The sequence below is a fragment of the Equus asinus genome, chromosome 9, assembly GCF_041296235.1.
Source record: "Equus asinus isolate D_3611 breed Donkey chromosome 9, EquAss-T2T_v2, whole genome shotgun sequence".
In the NCBI taxonomy this organism is placed as follows: Eukaryota; Metazoa; Chordata; class Mammalia; order Perissodactyla; family Equidae; genus Equus; species Equus asinus.
Genome location: NC_091798.1, coordinates 81232074 through 81245027, shown reverse-complemented (window position 1 = coordinate 81245027; position 12954 = coordinate 81232074). Strand labels below are relative to the sequence as shown.

Sequence of the window (12954 nt, the reverse complement as noted above, 5' to 3'; positions counted from 1 at the left end):
CGCACATGCTCATCTTCTTATGTTCCCTATCGCAGAAAGGGCACCTCCAGCCAAACCAGACATGCTGCTTTCATCCTAGTTACCTTCCTCTCTGCTTCCTCCCTTCCCTCATATACAATTAGTCATCAAACTTGAATCCCCCAAACATATTCTGTCTCTTTATAGACCATGAGATCTCTCTGGATTTGGACAATAGTTTCTCGATTTATTTCCATTCTGTTCTTCCATAGCCCTCTAGTCTACCCTCCATTTTAGTGTCAAAATCATCTTTCTAACATGCAGATCTGATCATGTTGACCCTCAAAGTTATGGGGATCATACCATTATTGATGTCACTGCCACATAGAAAAATTAGATAATTTAGTAACTTAAGGGCATGAAAACTCTTCCCTTCCTATCTAGTTCTCTTTAGATTATACCATAATGTGAAGTTCTAAAACAAAAGAAGAGTAGAATGATCAGTATGAAAGGCATTCCTACAATGCGTGTTTTGGTTTAAGGATGAAAACTAGATGCTGCTTTTTCTATTTAGTGGAAGGAAATAGTTGAGGCCCTCCTGAGTCAGCAATTGTGCAATGTTGTCCTGACTATTTCAGGCCCTGATTTCTACAACTTGATATAATGCTATAGTTTGCAAATCTTCACTTCACCAATAAGCTGCCAATTTATTTAACTTCACATAGCTTAGTCATTTCAACATAATTCCTGGAGCAAGGAGGTCTAGGATCTCTTGCACCTAAGATCCTCTGTTTTCATAGCAGAGCTCAGCGTGTAGAAGGCACATGTGCTAAGGGGCAATCCTCCAACAACCGTTCTTCCAACACAAAGCTGTTATCAGCAACAGAACCAAGCAGAGGAAGCAAGTTTACAAGATCATACCAACATCCCAGTCCCCAGTCAGGTCTTTGTGGTTTCACAAAGCTACAAATTCTGCCAACAGCAAAGACTGCATATCCTGTTTCCTGTTTTACTATGGCCTTCTAGTTTATTTCCCAACTCCATACCTGTCAATTCCTTACTCCAGTGATCACCAAAGGTGAAAGTCAAATATTGCAGCTTTACCATCTGATATGTGGATTCCTGTTGAAGTCACACCTAATTCCTTAGACGTGCTTCAAGCTTGACTGCCCTTGACTCTCATCTTTTCTCTGAGCTTGTGAATTCATTTTTCTATGCCATCAAACGCTTTTACTCCTGCCTTTATAGGAACTTACCTCTACCTTCATTTTCTGATTTTCTTTGTGATCCCTCATTAAACAACTCTTAGGAAAAGAGGAGAAGCCAGCTCGTACCTTACTTCTCATTGACAATCTGATACTATGGTTCCAAACAATTTCTGAGAGCCTCTTCTCTTCATCATTTGCCTATGGTTTCACTAGCCACCCTATGCACCCAAGACCCAATAGCCAATTATGTGTAATGCTGTGAATAACTTGCTAGATTCCCATAAATGCATGACATACTTACTTGACTATTCTAATACTTAAATATTTATGTGTTCCATTTTTCTAAAATAAGTTAGATTTACGATATGAAGAGGATTGTTTTTATAAAAATTAATGTGTGCAATAGGTAGCCCACATCTCTTTTGTTATCCAGCCTAATGCCTTCCTTTGTCTGTATCATCTCCTTGCTGACATTCATCTCCAACCTCTAACCCTGCAGTTCACTCTGTCCCTAACATTTACATTTTCCTTGAAGTGAGACCCAGATTTGGGCAGTGGTCATTTAAGAGTGGGATCAGTCATGTGTCAGGAATGGGATAGAGGCCTAAGAATTGAGTCTCAGTGATAGGGTGAAGATCGAGGATGGGGTGGCCCTCAGGGTTAGCTTGAGGCGTAGGGATTTGTTGGAGCTCAAAGATGGAGTTAATATCACGAAGGAGCTGAGGCTCAGTGATAGGATAAACATCTGAACAAAGAAAGTTAAACTCATTGCTTGCTAATGCAAAAACAATGAGAGTTTATTGTTTGTTTTTTTTTCTGATCCTGAAATATCCATAATCTTAAAATGGTCTCCTCAATCCTTTCTACTTGACATACTTACCCATTATCTTCTACCAAGCCAGCATTTCTATCTCCCTGGTCTTGAACACAATTTCACTGACCATTTTCTCCAACTTCACTTTCAAGCTCCTGAGCATTGCCAGAGAAAGCTGTGAATCTAAAAATTAACTATGTCTACTATATGTGTGTATAGCCTAACACACTTCAGAGAAGCCCATAGCTCACAAAACCTCTAATTTGACTTTGTATGAATCCTACTCATCACACTGCCATTCAATGTTTTCTCCAATGTGCTCCAATATCCTCAAGCCCCAAAGCCAAGCTCTACCTTACCTTTTTTCTATAGACAATCAGAATAACTTCTTTACTGAGATCAGAGCTGGCTTCTGTGAGGTCCTTTAACTTTCATCCTCTCCATGTCAGAATTTCTTCTTAACTCATCTGGATCTCCTTCCCTCTTGCCTCAGACAAAGGATACTCTCACCCTTCCCAATATCACACCTTTACTTGTACATCTCTTCCAATCAATTTCAGAACCTTGTTCAATTGACCTTCATGTTCAGTCACAACATTTCCATTGACTTCTTTTTGATTCACCAATGTAAAAGTAAAAAAATAAATGTATTGAAAAGCATGGGGGGCTGGCCTGGTGGCACAGTGGTTGAGTGCAGACATTCTGCTTCTCAGCAGCCCGGGGTTTGCTGGTTTGGATTCTGGGTGCGGACATGGCACCACTTGGCAAAAGCCACGCTGTGGTAGGCGTCCCACATAAAAGTAGGGAAAGATGGGCACGGATGTTAGCTCAGGACCAGTCTTCCTCAGCAAAAAGAGGAGGATTGGCAGTAGTTAACTCAGGGGTAATCTTCCTCAAAAAAAAAAAAAGCATGAATATGTGTGTATTATGAATGAATGAGTATCTTTCCTGCTGCTTAACTACCATTTCTTTGTGGGCCATAAATATTTTATGATTACGACAAAAATGTGTCCCATTCCCAGCTAGCTGATGTTCTTGCACTGGAGTTTCCAGTTCCAGTATTGCAACCGCGGAGTGTGGGCACCAGTCAGCACTGTAGTGGTGGTTTATTGGTTCCACCCTTCACTCCTTGGTCACATATCTGAGCTAGACACTGGTGTCAACCACTAAACCGTAGGCAGTGAGGGCTGACTTGGAAGAGATGTCATCTCCACTCCAGAAGTTTGAGGGTGGGGTTATGGATTTTCTGAGGCCTAAGCAGTGGCCAGGATAAGCTGTGTCCAGTTTCTTGGCTGAATTTTTATCACAAGCCCTTTGCAATTTTCAAGGGAGTTGGGGCTGGGGTTGGTGAATTTTTTTTTTAACCAATCTATGATTTAGACAAATGCATTTAGATTAACTACATTAATTGAGACTTTTCCCTAAAGTGTGTTGAAGAAAGCACAATTGCTTAACTGGGAACATACAAATAGATTGTAAGGAAAAAGAATTTTAAAAAAATCAAAAACACTAGGAATTTGAAAAATGATTTATAGCTATGCAGAATCCATTTTATAGTTTAAATCTTATCAAGAATAGGTATTGTGTTTTATATGCATTTAATTTAAACACTCATAAAATGCTGAAATTTTCTATGATACTGATTTATATCCTAACACTAGAAGTAAAACAAGATTATTTTTCTTTCTTTCGCAAAGAGCAAAGGGTTTCAGAATCAAGTTTGTCTTCAAGCAGCAGCAAAGTCTTGCTGACAAGATATTTTGGAACAACTTGCTATTAGGAAGGAAGTATGAGTGGGAGGATGAGAAATAGCTCATGCCCATATGACACACACAAGTTGCGAATGTGTTAGAAGTCCATGATGTAGAACATAAAAGGGTGTAACAATTTATCTCAGTGACATAAAGGACCTTATTCTGATCTTTTGTTTTTACACCTCTATTCTGAACTAGATTTTCTTTCTCTCTCTCTCTCCTGTTCTCATTTACCTCAATCAGGTCATATGCTGATGGTTATAAACATTACGATTTATAACGTCATGAGAAAACGCAGACCCTCTCAACATATCTTCAACAAGCTGCACAGACTTTTGTGTTGAAGTCATTTGCCCTTGTTATTCTAGACACCTAGCAAAACCATTGCTGCATGGGAAATATTAGTGAATTTTGTCCTCTTTTTCATCTAATATAATCTATTCTTTCAGAGTTATTTTATCCAAAACTGTCACAGTTGCTTTATATGCAAAATTCTCTGCATCCCACAGGAATTGGTAATAATAAAAACACTGTCAAATTATTATCCTAGAACACAAGATATGTGATTTTTTCCCCAACAATATAGTACACAGAAATTGGAAATCCATCCAATAATTTGTTCAGCAAACAATTATTGAGCTTCTATAATTTTCAAAACTGTTTGACGGGTGCTTGAGGAATTCACAGATGAAGATCATGGTATTGCTGCTCCTGAGGACTTTAGAGTCTGCTTTGAGCCGAAAGCTTCTAAAATCCCACTTTCATATCAGTTATATCTCCTACATATACACTTCCCTATATCCTCTAGCAAATACGCTCTTCCCTCTAAACCCTCGTAATACTCAGAATTTCTTCATGGAATGAGTTTTGTCAATCTTGTATAACAGTCATATATTTACTTATACGAGTCATCTGAGAGCTTGTAAGACTTCAGGTTCTTTGAGGACAGGGACAAGACCTTATATACCTCTGTATCTTCTGAAATACGTTGTTTAGTACGTTGATCTTTATAATGTGACGTGAAATCTCTTATACTCACATCACAAGGCAGTTTACAGGGAATGCCAAATGAACGGCATAGATAATTAAGAGTTAAGAGAAAAAAGAGGAGAGGAAGGCAACTTCCAGCTTGAGGCCACATAGAAATGTTTATGGGGAGGTTAATATTTGAATTATAGATGGATTGACACCCTTTGACTAAGAACATTAAGATGTGTACTCCTTTAAGTTGTAAAATTTAAATTATTAAGTTAGCCAATGGGAAAAAGGGACATTCACAATGTATGTTTCATTTATTTATACAGAATATAAAATTAGTGCATATTTGTTTTAATTACATAATGCATATTATCTCAATTGTATGTTTATCCCATCCCAAACTTAATGGAACAAAACAACAACCATTTTACTTTGTTCATGATTTGGTGGGTCATGAATTCAGGCAGGGCATAGCAAAGATGGCTTATCTTTTCTGCATGATCTCTGGGTATCAACTGGGGTGGCTCAAACAGCTGGATATGGCTGGGAAGATTGGCCTGGGACCTCGGTTCTGCTTGTCAATAGGATTCCCTGGTTCTTCTCCACTTTGTTCTTTCAGGCACTGGCACCTGGGCTGTGATGCCTGGCATGGCTGGGGTCTCACCAGTCAACTCCCTTCCCACTCAGCCTCTCCACGTAGCTAAACTGAATATCCTCACAGCAAGATGGTCTTAGGGTATGTATGGTATCAGGAAAACTTTGGTGGATACTCTCATCAAAAGAGGGAAATGGGTGGTAAGTAGTAGCTAGCAGTCCACAACAGTTTTAAAATCCAGCCAGGACAATGATGCCATTTCTTTGATTAGGGCCCAGTCATGCTCCCTGGGAGTTATTTCCTGTGGTTTTAAACTCCACTTTCCAGCCTATTGGCTCCACACTCTGAATCATCCTTCCTTTTCTATAGGAAACGGCCCATGTATGCAGCTGTTTAAATTTATCAGCCCACTTTCTGCCCATTGAGTTTGGGACCCTATGATATTTTTGTTTTGAACTGATCCTCTTCCGTTTAATACAATTTGTCAGTGCTTTCATCAATATAATTGTCTCAAAAACACTGTGGCTTTCTCAGGAATATCATTGTTGTTGATTCCATTAGACACCCACAAATCTCTTTGAAACAGGTCCCTCTCTATCTTGGTCTGAGAGTCTGAGTGTTGTGGTATAACACTCTCAAAAGAGGCAAGCTTACAAGCTATTTTCTTTGCCTAAGAGAGGGTCTGTGAGGAATGCCATTAAATCAATCTGCTGTCTCAACAAAGGATTAAAGCTGCATTCTTGACTCAATCTTTGAACTGAGATGATATTTTCCTAGTAGTCCCTGGATTGATCATTCCCCTGAGGCCATTTCTTACTTTGTGAACATTATTCTAGATGGTCAACTGTCGTTGACCCTCTATAGTCTCTCTAAATTCTGCTAAAAAACTAACCACTTCCTCCGTTAGTTTATCTGTCTTTTGCCATACGTAGTTAGAAGAAGGCAGTTAGCACTTTCAAACTTCTCCTTAGCCAGATCAGTGAGTTCCTTAGATATCTTTTCTATTTTTCCACATTACAACAGGCAAGGCTAGTATTTCTGCCAATACATAACTTGAGCCCCGTTTCCTCCAGCTTCCAATAACAATTTCTATACTCTCTTCACGTCTTCACTAACAGATTCCTCAGTGTCCTTGCGGCTCCCATCTACCAACAGTCCCAAAGTGAATGTCACGTGTTTTAGTTTTTTTATGGCAGAGCACCCCAGTTCTGGTTCTAATAACTATCAGTCAGTATCCAATCAGGGATGCAGAAGCACTATGTATATTAGGAAAAAGAAATTGATTATAGGAATTAGAACTTCCACAATTGTGAGAGAAGCTAGGAATGTAAAAGTCATCAAAAAAGAGGCATAATACCAAAGAAAACTAACTAATCACCCCTGACATAGGTGAATGAGTGGGTTCTCGTACTGAAATCTGGAAGCTGTGCATATCCAGCTGTAGAACTGGGCTTACAAAGGGAGGCAGGTATGTAAATCTGTCGACAGTTATTGGCTTGTGATGACTTCTGTCTCTGTGAGCTTACAGCAGAGCATCTGGTGCTGAGCCTGGGGCTAATGTTAGCCAGTAGGTTTGTCAGGAAGGAAAGAGAGGGGAAGAGAGAGAAAAAGCTGGAAACCACCTGCAGTTCTGGATCTGTCTCTCTGACTGATGATGACCGTTAGGATGTAATGACTATACTTTGCTTCCACTTTTCTGAACATACACAACATCACTTTTGGTCATCTAGAACCTAGAACCACAAAGGGAAGAAGCTTCTGGAAAACACAGTTCCCAGCTTAACCCAAGTTGACAACAGAACAGTACATACCAGTAGTCATTGAAGAAAATGTGAAAATTACAAAAACATATAAAGAAGCAGAATAAAAATTATCATATGCTGAGGACCAAAAGGCAAATGCTATTAACATTTAATAGATTCTCGCCTTTTCTCTGAAAAATTTCATTTTATTATAGGGGATTTGGCGTCAATAATTTGCTTATTAAGTACAACACAATGATTAAGCGCCCAGGTTTTGGGTTGATTAGCTGATTTGAATACTAGATTTGTCACTAATAACTGTATGACCTTTGAGCGAAATAATGAATATCTCTTCCCTCTGTTTATTTTATCTAAAAGGAGAATAAAAAACAGAACTTACCTGTGGAAAGTAGAATATGGCCTGCCAACGATGTCCATGTCCTAATCCCAGAACCATAAGGGATGTATTAGGTTTAACGGTAAAGAGGAATTAAGATTGAAGACATTAATTTTGCTAATCAGCTAACTGTGAGATGAGGAGTTTATCCTGAATTATCCAGGTGGACCCAATGTAACCACAAGGGTTCTTATAAGTAGAAGAGGAAAGACAGAGAGAACTGGAGATATGGCCGTGTGAAAAGGACTCAGCCTGACTTTCCTGGCATTGAAGAAGGAGAAATGGTGCCACACGCTGAGGACTGAAGACCAGAAAGAATCTAGAAGAGGGAAGGAACCAGATTATCCCCTGAAGCCTCTAGAAGGAACATAGCCTTGCCAACACCTTGAGTTTAGCCCAGTGAGACCCATTTTGGACTTCTGACCTCCAGAACTGTAAAAGAAGAAACTTGTGTTGTTTTAAACCACAGTAAACATTATGGTGATTTGTTACAGCAAGCATAGGAAATTAATACACTGCCTCATGGGATCGTTATGAGGATTAAATGAGATGATACGTGTAATCATGATTAAAATATATTCTAGGACATGGTAACTGCTCAATAAATGTAATTATTTGCTATCAAAAATTATAATTATTCCATTGAGAGAGATATATAAATAAATATACATAAAATATCTCCCCTATTGTTGCATAGCTAAGTTGTATTCAATTTTTATTATTACCAAAATGCTTCAATGGAAAAACTCTATGGAGAGCTTGTCTATCTTGATGCCTACTATAGACTAAGTGGCTAATACAATGTCAGACACATAGTCAGGGCTTAATAAATATTCTTTACGTAGATAAAAGAATAAATGATCAATGTATTTGTGCCTATATATTTTTTCACAATTGTCTTCTGTCTTTAGGCAAGATTCCCAGAAATGGAATTACCGGATCAAAGTGAGCTGAACATTTTCATGCTCTTTATACCTACTGCCAAATAGATTTTCAGAAAGGTTACACCAATTTACACTCCCACAGCATTGTATGAATGTGACTTTGTCATCCTACCCATGCTAACATTGAGTACCCTACATTTTAAAATCTCTGAGAACTTTTCACCCATTTTTATCATTTCTTTAATTGCATTTTTTGATTATTTGTAATATTTAAAAAGATTAATGGTTATTTTACTTATTATTGGCTACTTTTATAATTTCTCTTGCAAATTCTCTGCTTATTTTAAAATTACAAATTATTTTAAACACAAGGAACATAAGAAAGGTACAGAAAATAATAAGCCATCCTAAGCCTACTGGCAAAGCTTGGCAAATGTTAGCAATTTTACAATATTAGCTTCATTTATTGATTTATTTATTTTTGAAATAGGATTTATAGCTATGTTTGAAACATCTTCTCTTCTCCTATTTTCCTCCCTCTCTCCCTAGGGAGTACTTCTGTTCACATATTCTTGTTGATTTTTTTTGCTTTTATGCATTCACACACAACACACACACACACACACACACACAATTAGTACGTGTGATTCTTTTCTCCAAATTATGTCTCTATTCACTTTTCCAGAGTGTTAGTATTTTTCATATTAATCAATGAGTTCTTTGTGTCATAGGATTTTAACTCTTTGCTTGTCGTATTTGTTGTACACATTTTCCCAGTTAGTCATTTATATTTGTTTTTAAATTGATTTTCAATTGATTACGTTTATTTGAAAATCAGCTACTTCAACTGATTTTTGTGTTGTGTAGAATTCGTGCTAAAGTTGTGATTTTTGTTCATATGTTTGGTTTAATAGTAAGCATCATCGTAGTTATCACTCACGCTTTCTGATTTATCATTTATAATCCTTTCTTAGAATGGACTGCTATAACTATAAACTGATAGCTATTAAAATCTATGTTATCTTTTGATTGTCTTAAGGTGAAATTTGCAAAACTTCAGATCTCTAAAGGTCATCTTAATTAATTCTCTCAATATTAATTATAATATTATTATACTATTATAATATTAATATTATTACAATATTAGCTTATAGTAAAGCCTGAAATGATAGCAGTTTTATTAATTAAAATTTCTCAAGGGACCGGCCCAGGGGCCTAGTGGTTAAGTTCACACGTTCCACTTTGGCAGCCTGGGTTTTGCTGGTTCGGATCCTGGCTGTGGACCTACACACTTCTCATCAAGCCATGCTGTGGTGGAATCCTACATACAAAATAGAGGAAGATGGGCACAGATGTTAATGCCATGACAATCTTTCTCAAGAAAAAAAAAAAGGGTGATTGGCAACAGATGTTAGCTTAAGGCCAATCTTCCTCACAAAATAAATAAATAATAAATAAATAAATAAATAATTTATCAAAAAAATTTCAGAGATGATCTAATATTCATCAAATTTCAAGTAATACTGGGAGAACATATTTTTCCAAGCTGCTAAAAGAAAAGGAACAAAACATATCTTTCAGTGGTAGGTTTTCCTGATCTTAATGGAAAGGTGTCGGAATTCATTCAACATTGTTTAAGGGTGTGACAATTTCATGAAAAATAAACATGAATTTAATAAAATACATGTAATGTATAATAAAATGGCTTCCTAGTAAACACAGGCAAGAGATTACAAAAAGGAAAACTATTCAGGACTTGTGACTTAAAAATAAAAAAAAAACCTTTAAAAAATCAGATGAAATTATTACATAGTTTGTCAGTACTTCCACTAAACCCATAACATTTAATCAATGGGTAAAAATCTAGAAACCACCTTCACTGAGTTTTCTCTACATGCAAACCACCACAAAAGAGAGGCAAAAATGAACCAGTACTTGTTGGGGACGTTTGTGGAGAAAAGGATGACTTCCCCCACCCTCAGGAGACATATAAAAATGTGACCATTTGTTGCCCTAAGATAATGTTATAGTTTAAAAATCCCTCATTAGAAAGTGTTTCCCTGTGAAGTATGTTCAGAAATCTGCAGACAGACCTATAAGGGGTGTGTGTCCACATTTGAAAATGGCAATTACCTAATATATGAGCATTCCAAAATTTGCACACACAAAAAAAGCAATAAAAAACTGCTGCATCTAATGTTATCCCTTTGACCAGAAAGGTAGTAAAAGCAAAACAAAAATGGAAGGATTAACAGCTAGAAATTAGGTTTGGCTGATATCACCCCGTGCAAATACTTCACTGCCATTTTAATACATTTCAGCAAAGCCAATCAGGCGAAATTAGGACTACACTTGTTAAGTAAACGATGAATATAAGAAAGTAAAATGTGTTTTTGGTAAACTCTGTTAAGAAAGTGCAACCCTTTAGCCTATCCACTCCAACTTTAAATGAGTGCCCTTTAGCTTTCTCTCAGCCAGCTCTGCTGGAAACCGGCAAAAAGCACAAATGGAGACTAAACTTAGATTCTATTGCTTTCCTCCAAAAACAGCTTATCAATTTAAGATGCTTGGACAAATAAAACTGACAAGCGGCTTTCTACATTGAGGATGTCTTAGAGCTATGAAAATAATAATAATTTCCCTTTTACTCCTCTACTCGTGTAAATAAAGAGGGTCACAAATTTCAAAAGAGATAAGGCACTATTTCGGGAAACAGTTTCAGGAGTGAAACTATTAGAAGGTGGGCTATTTATAAGCTATAAATTTCTATAATCTGGCATTGGAATAGCCAGACTTGAATTTGAAAACTTCCTCTTGCTATTCAGAAAGCTTTCCACTGTTTCATTATGGTTTTTTTTTTTTTTTCCTGGAGGGATTCAAGTATATGGCGGGCTATCTTTAGTAACATGACCCAATGGTCTCTTTCATCTACTCCTTCCCAAAAATCCACCTTAATGGAAGGAACCTTTCCCAAGTGCCCTGGGAAGAAATCTCCTTGGGAAATTCTTCAGAAGGCTATTTAGAGAGCATGTGTGACTGAAATAGTTTCTGAGGAGGTGCTCTGGCTTTTTTGAGGGAGGGACTGTCTGGGCTCCCTTGCCAGATTCTTCTGTGGATAATTCTTTGCTCTCTCTGGTCTTTAGCCTAGTGGAACGTTATTTCATAAGATGTATGTAATTTTTTCTTTTTTACAGAAAGGGATTTCACATTAAATATTCATTTACAGCAAGAAGTCTGAGAAAGAAAAGGGAAAAACTGAAGAGAAGGGATGGGGGGATGTGATTAGAATTCAAAAAGTTTAGAAAGTGTGAGAAATGTAGAGTTCGGGGTGCCACTAACTGGACACTGAAAGGGACGCTAGAAAAGTGACACTTTTATGTCTATGACACCTTTTGCTAGCAGCTCTTGAATCATAGAAAGATGAAGACATATTTTAGTAAATACATATTTTGAGTGAGATCTAGCCTGTCTGGCAGAGATTATAAAATAAGGGAGTCTGAATTTTTAGTTACACTTGTAACCTACATCTTATTTATTTCTAAGTAGTTTTTGTCTCTAACTCATTAGCAAATAAATTCCCCTAAGAACAATACAGTTGTAAAGATATTGACTTAATTCCCCAGGATGTCATATTTTCATTTTCTTCTATCTCTTTTTTCCAAGTCCACAAGTAGCATCCCTGTCGTGGCCAGTCATCTGTGCTGTGATGGCCATGATCTTTTAAAAGTAAGCTGACATTTTTAAAAGAAATTTTTAAATTGGATCTCTCCTAAAGCTTTCCACAGACATCCAGTTGTCCAGGTACTGCAATTCATCATGAAAATAACATGAAGAAAATGAATGAAGCATGCAGACTCATTTGGAAACTTTTACTAATCCCGTACAGGCCTCAATTTCAGAACTGATGATGAGAAAATCTTGTTGATTGAGACTGATAATATCCAGTTCAGGTATTTCCATGAAAAAGACAAAGATCCTCCAAGTCAAATATTATCTACATAAAGAAAAGAAGGAGAGGCTCAAACGACAAGCTCAGCTCCTGACTAATTGCCACAATAATACAATGTGTGGCTTTGCTGCCAGAGAGCTAAATTGGCACACTGTACCTTCTTGTTGGAATTAAAAGATGGCTGGGGGGGAATACAAGAATACTCTTATAAAAAAAGTTAGGAAGTAATCTCGTTATAAGTTTTCCAAACTTCTCGACTGAATGTTTGTTCCAAACTTTATTTAAATAGCATGTTACAGCGATACCTCATTTACATGGTATGTCAAAGTGTTATAATTTTCACATTTCTAGACTCCCAGGTCCAAGACAGCATTGCATAATGAAGGGAGAGAATACAAGATTTCTAGGAATGAATTTCAGTGTAAATAATAATCAGTTATTCTATCAACCTTCCATGGACGATAATGAATCTATGATGTATTGTTCATTACATACTTAACGCTTTTACCACCTATGAATTTAGGCACTTTCAGTAAAGATGGAAAGGGAATTCATTATACCACGGAATATTTTTTTTTGAATTCTGTTACTTTTTTTTTTTTTTGCATTTGCGTTCTATCACAAAATTCATCTAAGCATAGAAATGGTTGTTTCTCATTGGGGAGTTTATCTGCC

At 37.0% G+C, this 12954-nt stretch overlaps 1 long non-coding RNA gene across 18 annotated transcripts in view; it reads left to right on the top strand.

The window, feature by feature from the left end:
• LOC139046208 (uncharacterized) overlaps window positions 1–12954 on the top strand; it is a 150277-nt gene that overhangs the window by 103334 nt on the left and 33989 nt on the right. For 4 of the 18 annotated variants that reach the window (XR_011505947.1, XR_011505946.1, XR_011505949.1 and 1 more), the window contains 2 exons: window positions 5332–5448; window positions 7428–10889. The exons of 8 other annotated variants lie outside the window; for them this stretch is intronic. This is a non-coding gene — a long non-coding RNA (uncharacterized lncRNA). Of the gene's footprint in view, window positions 1–5331; window positions 5450–7427; window positions 10890–12954 lie in introns of those variants that run through there. 6 more of the 18 variants (XR_011505952.1, XR_011505956.1, XR_011505959.1 and 3 more) reach the window with 4 other exon arrangements.